This window comes from Lolium perenne, chromosome 1 (assembly GCF_019359855.2).
Source record: "Lolium perenne isolate Kyuss_39 chromosome 1, Kyuss_2.0, whole genome shotgun sequence".
Lineage (NCBI taxonomy): Eukaryota > Viridiplantae > Streptophyta > Magnoliopsida > Poales > Poaceae > Lolium > Lolium perenne.
The window spans coordinates 229,101,797-229,108,296 of NC_067244.2; the positions used below are offsets into that span (position 1 = coordinate 229,101,797).

Consider the following 6,500-nt stretch of genomic DNA (forward strand, 5'->3'; position numbering starts at 1 on the left):
GGTTGCGTGGGACGAAATACAGGACATAATTTTCACAACCCTACGCAGCTCCTTCAAGTTTTCACCCCAAATTTACTGCTAAGCAAGTGGACTTTGCGGGATGCCGCTTTTATCCCTACAGAATAGTTACCTCCAGCTGAATTCATTGTTGCTGCCATCATTCAGGTATAGTTGTTACAGGACATTATTTTAAGCATTCTTGTCATTATGTTATTCTTACATGATTAATCTATTATTACCAATCTACCTTTGAGCAGGAATAGACTTTTTTTTTTTGCGAAAAGCAGGAATAGACTCGGTACCAATATTGGAGGCCAAAGAATATCCATTATTCCTATCAAAATAACAACAGCTTAACGTGCAAGTACTCGGTGGGAATTATCTAGCGTAAATTGCCCAAAGACGACCCAATCTGCAAAGATATATCATCTCCCGTACAGTGTCAATATCCGTCAAGCAGCCTTCTGCCATTTGTGACACTGCAGAATAAAAAACAATCATAAATGAATGGCTAAGCTGAAAAAATGGAAACCCATTAGAACCACTCAGCTGTCATCGCCAACCAATTAGGAGTCGTTGACCACCGTCAATTTGAATTTGTGCACCAAACTGCAAGACCCCAATCTTAGTATCGGTAACAATCGCTCCAAGTTATAAAAAGTGCTCATTTTTGGTGCATTAAGTACCATCAGCAGCAAAGCTAAAACTCAGCTCCTCACTAATTCATAGAACTTCCTTGTCAGTTATGGTTAGATAAGCCTTGACATTGAGAGAAATTATTAGATAAAGAGCCATCTGTTGTGAATATAGAAGAGCAGACAGACCTTAGAAAACAATATGTAAGAAAGAGAGAACAGAGCATAATAATTAAGGAGTTTCTAAGAAGAAAAACCCTAACTTACAACAAATGAATCAGCGGTTGGAGTACATGATAGCAGGTAAGCTCACACAACATATGAACGGTGGGGAAGAACCCCATCTTGGCAACAATGAATCAGAAGTTTGAATACATGACAGCGGAGAAGTTCACAGAACAGATAAACAATGGATATATAACCTTGTCCAACAATAAAGTACACAAAACAGGTACATGTAGTTAGAGTATTCTTGCCTGCAATAGGAGTTAGCACAGCGATGCTCTATAAGAGGAACCAACATCCAGCTTCTTATTGCCAGGTAAGATCATGGAGTCTCTATAGAAGAACCCCCTTAGTCTTGAATATTTTCATGCACCTGTAAACTCATGGTTGAAAGTTTTTGAATATAGAGTCATTCGTGCAGCAGCAAACATTTGAAGCTATAGTGATGTAATATCTTCCATATGGAAAGGGACAACCGATATAATTTAATGGTACCACGAACAAATCTGTAGCTTGGAAAATGTCACAGGTACTTCCAGCATGTCCAGGCAGACATTCCAGGAATGAAATATAACATTTCTTTATCTTTAGCTCATTACAAAAGACACATATAATCTTCCAAAAAGAAACTCTCTCATCTACAATGTGTATCCCAAGTAAAAGCCAGAAAATTTTGACCTTTCACAAAAGAAGAGAGATGACGCCATTGCTGCTGTAGATTTGTCCATTCCTAGCATCAAGCCAAAAAAAGTAAGCAACTCTCTGTAGCTTGCAACATGGTTAATGGAAACGTCCAACATTTATTAGATATTTAGATATTTAGTTCCTTGATTAACCTTGTTGGTGAATATGAACTCCTCATCTTGGATGCTTTTATCCTGCATCTTAACCTACAATACAGTTGAAGAGGTAAAACAATTACTGGGCATGGTTAATGGAAACATCCAACATTTAATAGATGTTTAGTTCCATGTTTTAATAGATGTTGAGTTCCTTGATTAGCAGTATGTACTAAGTAATCACAAAAAGAATTGCTTAAATTTATAAGAAGTTAAGCGCCTGCCTGGCTGCCTGTTTCCTTTTCTCTCGCAGACTTTCCTATGTTTTTGAAGATAGCGTCATTGCACACATTCCATAATCTCCACATGGTAAGCAGGATGATCGATTTGGCTCCCTTCTGAACTGAGGGATCTGCATTACCGATAGCTGTTTCGAACCAGGTGTCAAGATTCTCGGCAGGATCTGGTATCCATGTCTGCATTAGTGTAATTGCTGACCTTTCAAATGACACTATAAACAACAAAAGACAGGTTTCAGATATCATTATGAACGCTTATCTTGCCCCTAAATATTTGAGGAAGATGTTATTAAGCCACAGTTTCATTTATTAATTGTCAGGCTACAACATTAAATTCATCCTAACTGCATGGTTGTAGTAAATTGCTGAGAGTATATATATATCAATTAGAACATTTATGTTGACACGGTGCCTCTATGCTCCTAAATGTTTGAGCAAAATATTATTAAGCCACAATTTCATTAATTACTTGTCAGGCTACAAACTCAAATTCCTCCTAACCACATGCTTGAAGTAAATTACTAAGAATATCAAGGTATAATCAGAAAGGGTCTAATCATAGTGCTATAAAACAGCTTTTTACATCTCCCACGCTCGTTTAGATCATCAACATCGCCAAAAGCAATTAGATCATTTATCAATACTGGGCACAAAAAGTAAACATCCTAACTTCTAATTCCAATGTTTGTTCTAGGTTACCTACACATTCTACCTATTTGTGATATACCAACCTCAAAATAGTGGGAGCGAGATTAAATAGTACATGTACTTATTCAAATCTACGCAAGAGAAACTATACATGCAAATGTGTATCTTCCATCCGAATTTCAGTCCGATCTGTATATAGAGCACATACTGCCTTCTTTCTAGCCCAGCACAAATTTTAACTTGTCTCATGATAAAAATGTCAGTCCAATGTCAAATAAGAATGGCTGAACGACATGAGAAGTTCCAAGAATGTCAATATTATTATGTACTGAACATTAAGAACGGAGAAAATAATCATTTTCTGCCTTCTTTTCTGATGCAACCATAGAACACTCTGGACCAATGTGAAATAGGTGACAACATTAACAATAATCCAAGAGGAATTATTTTGTTGGCTGAGAGAAAAGACCAATCAGCATTTCAAGAATTACAAGACACTATTTGGATACAATTTAACTGCTTAATAATTTTGCTTTCCGAACATAAGTGAATAAGGATTACCATCAATAATATAAGCCAATTATCTTTTAGGGGAAGTTGGGAGTCTCCTTTGGAGCACCATGGTATCCCCAATACTGATTAATTAGAAGACAAAAGTATAACAGATGGAGCATCACTTTTTGAAACCTCTTTATATTCTCTGTCAAGCTTACTGCCTTGAGATCTTCAATTTGATATTCCACCTGAGATGATGGCAATTGTATTTTGTAAGAAAAAAAAACAGAAAATCAAATATACTGAAATAGGCATTTTTGTGATCTGAGCAAGGACATAAGGCATCACATATACTGAAAGGAGTAGTACATTAAGATACAAAGTACCTACATTTTTTCCTGTATTTTTCTCAATTCACTGTATAATGAAAATAGGAAACACAAAAACAATGGTAAGGATGTAAGAAGGCAAGATGGCACTTTTTACAGAATAAAAATTTGGAGAGTCAAAGATACCTAAGTTAGTTCTGCAATTCGTTCAGAAGTTAACATATGTGCTTCTTTCTAATTAAACTGATCTCTCTATCTCTATGTAGTCTCTGCAACTTTCATTCGAAGTGAAATCAGTTGTTTTATAGAACAGATGACATCTAAACCTTTGGATGCTCATAGGATTAGAACATGCCACCATTCGTTAAATCTGAAACATGCTTATACAAGATGGGAGGAATACTCTATTATCAAAAAATTCAAAATACAACAACTGATTGTGTCCATGAGTGATCATATTTAACTACACGCCTAAGACTAAGATTCACTGTTCTTTACCTAAATTATATATTATGAGCCGCACCTTTTGAGTCGGTTTGTGCTCCTTGTCCGTCAGTGTATGAACGCAAGCGCCACATGTCGACCAAATGATCACATCAACCGTAAAGAAGAGAGCAGCCTGCAAAATATTGCAGCAACGCGGCTGGTAGGCATGTTCTCAGTAAAAAAATCAGAGAGCTGCAGCTGCACTTGTAAAACTTAAATCCTTTGCAAACTGCACTGCAAAAAGCAAACTGAAAACAACCAATACTTTGGATTTGGTTTGGAGGATTTAGGAATTGAAAGGTCACATGATTCTTGTGACTTCTCCATATACGGGAGTTGCAAGAGACAGGGGCGAGAAGAATTCCAGATGGTTTTTCCATAGACTCACTGTAACTACAGTTTGCATAATTTACCAGAAACTGACCACATAAGCACTATTTGAAGTGCTTGCCGGTCACTACTTTTTTAGCCAAGTTGCATACATTCTATATAATTTAGCTCGGTGTAAAATATTGAGTAATGGCTAAAAGCAGTTAACTCATATTTCTCCAATTTGAGAAGCATACCCGTCTCTCAAATCTTAGCAGCAAACCGGATCTAAAAACAAATCAGAAAATATGCAATCTACCAGTGGTGGTGTACTGATGGAAATTACAGCACACCGATCTATTACATCAACAGCATTCGCGCCCACCACAACACTACCGTTATCCTCTCACTCTCTCCATAATTGCTAAAACAACTAATTCAATACCACGGCTTTAATAGATGTTGTGCAGTGAAAAAGGGGCTACCTGAGGTTGGAGGAGACACGAATCCTAGGTGAAGCCATCAAATTAGACTTCTGTGACGTTGCGTGTGAAGAATTGAAGATCAAGGCTGAGCGCACCTGCCTCAACAATGTCTTGACCGAAGGGCAAGGCGTGCCTGTCTTAGACTGTAGTCCACCTCAGTATCCTCATGGCCCGACGAATTTACGTAGAGATCCACGATGCCGCCGGCTCCGCTACGGGAGTGGGACAACTTTGAGCAAACCGTCTGCCGGCACAGTCGGGTCGCCGGTATTCGTCATGGCCAACCTGGCTGTGGGAACTGCTCGAGGAAGCCACAGTTGTAGCCGGCCTCGTCGCCCAAGCAGCATCGCCTGCTGCCGCCTACCTCCGGCCCAAGTGGCTTGCTCCACCGCCCCGTGCCATAGATCGCCGGCCGCCTAAAGAGACTTTCGACACCAGGTCGCAACGGTTGTATCTTCCATCCTCCGCACGGGGGTCGAGAGAGAGGAGCTCAACGGAGGGGGGACGGCCAAGGCGGAGCTCCGGCGAGGGGAAGCCAGCGAAGGTGTAGCCGTGTAGGGGATTTTCCATGGGTGAGCTCGCTGTCGTGGGGGAAGATAATGGACAGAGAGAACGGGGAGGAAATTAAGAAAATTGAGGCGGTATTGTTGGCACAGGATTTCTCTAGAAAAGGACCACGTAGCTAGACAACCGACAGGCCTGTAAAACCATCCAGACATTGCCCCACTTGGCCCACCACTGCTCCACCTATTATGGCCACACCAGCAACGCACCACGACAGCCCATAACTCAAGCCCCAACAAGAAAAGCACCTATCTTAAATTGCTAGGAACTACCGAACGGTACACAAGAAAAACTCAGTAGGAGTTACCACCAACGAAATACACGTGGCACCACCAGGTTCACTCTGTATGAGACCTCAAAATTATGAGAAAAAAGATGTTTGTTAAGGTTTAATATAGTAGTTATGTGCTTGATTACCTAAATCAATCAACAAAATAGTATGATCTGACCCAGAGCGAGACAACGCCCGCACCGATACTAATGGGAATTTTTGTTCCCAATCAACACTAGCTAGAATACGATCTAGCTTTTTCAAAAGTTGGAGTTTCTCTACGGCTATCCCATGTATATTGACAACCCGAAAATCTTATCTCTCGTAAATTAAGGTTCTCAATGATCGCGTTAAAAATAAACGGCTATCTAGGATTATAGTTATCATCGCTCTTTTCTTCTGGCTAGAAGCATAGGCAAAGTTTCTAATTCACACATCCTAACTAGCTCGGAAAGGAACTCATGTTTGTGAGAGGCTTGTGCCGCTCCATACACAAGCACCAAAATCCATTCAAAACCATCGGCTTTCGATCTGATGGATATTGTAACACAAAAATCACCGCAAAACCACCTTATTAACCTTGAGCGTATTCATATTAATACCTACGAGGATTCCACCAGACCGCCCATGTGGTGGTAAACAAAACCGAGCAAAATCCATACCGCAAGCTAAATCCCGCAAAAAAGGTATATCAAAATTGGATGTTCCTGTTTCCAAAAGACCAATAAGATCAAGACCATGATCTATAATAGATTCCTTAACAAAAAAAAAGTGTATTTCAGGATCCTTAAACCATTCGCTATTCCAAGTCATACCTTTTAGACCATGCATTATGACTTTGATTTTATGAATCTAATTCGAGAACTTCTTCGAACTTTAGTCTTATCATACGACTTACTTTTCTTTTTATGAGTGCGTCCCCCTTTTAAGTTACCCGTTTTTAAATCCACTATTCCTTCATCGTAAAAAAATTCC

The 6,500-nt window shown here is 39.5% G+C and overlaps 1 long non-coding RNA gene across 5 annotated transcripts; it reads right to left on the reverse strand.

Annotated features, from left to right (window-relative positions):
• Nucleotides 1-1,303: 1,303 nt before the first annotated feature.
• Nucleotides 1,304-5,322, reverse strand: LOC127326836 (uncharacterized). Of its 5 annotated transcripts, none has more exons than XR_011750637.1 (5): nucleotides 4,691-5,322; nucleotides 3,934-4,029; nucleotides 1,924-3,329; nucleotides 1,697-1,750; nucleotides 1,304-1,590 (listed from the first exon to the last, which is right to left on the reverse strand). It is a non-coding gene; the product is annotated as an uncharacterized lncRNA (long non-coding RNA). The 5 variants fall into 5 exon arrangements; XR_011750635.1 differs by having other exon boundaries at nucleotides 3,909-4,029; XR_011750636.1 differs by having other exon boundaries at nucleotides 3,934-4,053.
• Between the last annotated feature and the right edge of the window lie 1,178 nt (nucleotides 5,323-6,500).